The sequence below is a fragment of the Chenopodium album genome, chromosome 21, assembly GCF_948465745.1.
Source record: "Chenopodium album chromosome 21, dcCheAlbu1.1, whole genome shotgun sequence".
NCBI lineage: Eukaryota > Viridiplantae > Streptophyta > Magnoliopsida > Caryophyllales > Amaranthaceae > Chenopodium > Chenopodium album.
Window position 1 is genome coordinate 26665503 of NC_137854.1, and position 1080 is coordinate 26666582.

Consider the following 1080-nt stretch of genomic DNA (forward strand, 5'->3'; position numbering starts at 1 on the left):
AAGGGCCTCCCCCACCATGGTATTGGTTACCATAACCACCACCACTTTGGTTCCAACCACGGTTTCCACCTTGATTCCAATTCCCCATTTGATTGGAGTTTGGCCTCAAGTTCCCTACATTTTCCATTCTAGGAGCAAAATTCATAGCATTGACATCTTCCACATTATCATCATGTTCATAGGGAGGGGGTTGAACTTCACAAGCATACACACAATGGGAGGTATCATGATCATAAGTTTCACAATTTGAGCAAAACATGCATCCTTGAGGCATTTTGTTATAAGAAGAGGGGGAAGAAGTGGTCATACCATTGCCTCCCTTGGTTGAAGGGGAGGTATTACCATGAGGGTTGGACCTTTCTTTCATCATTTCGTCCATTTGCTTGGCCATCTTGGAGATTTGGGAAGAAAGGTTGTTGATTGCGTTGGCTTGCTCCAATGCATAGACACCCTTGCTAGAAGTGGCCTCCTCTCCTTCATACCAATCATCATAATTCTTTGCGGCCTCCTCTATGATACATTCCACTTCATCCTCTCCTTTGTTCATGATTGGACCACCGGCGGCGGCATCTAGGCTTGTTCTCCCTTGAGGTGAGAGACCTTCATAAAAAGTGTGGATGAGATGATACTTAGGTATCCCATGATGTGGGCATTGACGTTGAAGCTCTTTGTACCGGTCCCATGCCGCACTTAGAGTCTCACCACTCTTTTGGCGAAAACCTTGAATTAAAGATCGAGCCTCGGAGGTCTTCCTATGGTTGTAAAATCTCCTCAAGAAAGCCGTAGTTACTTGGTCCCAAGTTGTGAGAGAGTTAGGGGGCACCTCCTTCTCTAGCCATTCTAGACCTCTCCCAATTAAAGAAAATGGAAACATCTTGAGGCGGATGTACTCTTGAGTCACTCCGTTGGCTTTGATTGTGTCACAATATTTCTCAAATTCTTTTAAATGCTCATGAGGGCTCTCAAATTTTCCACCCGAGAATTGTTTCCTCTCTATCAAAGCAATCAAATTGGGCTTGATTTCAAAATTGTTGGCTTGAGTGGTAGGAGTTAGGATTCCACTTTGTGCTCTAAAGGCTT

The 1080-nt window shown here is 44.4% G+C and overlaps 1 non-coding gene across 1 annotated transcript; it reads left to right on the top strand.

Moving 5' to 3' along the window:
* Positions 1-635: 635 nt before the first annotated feature.
* On the top strand, positions 636-741 carry LOC145603266 (small nucleolar RNA R71). The gene has a single exon (XR_014104784.1). It is a non-coding gene; the product is annotated as a small nucleolar RNA R71 (small nucleolar RNA).
* Positions 742-1080: the final 339 nt, after the last annotated feature.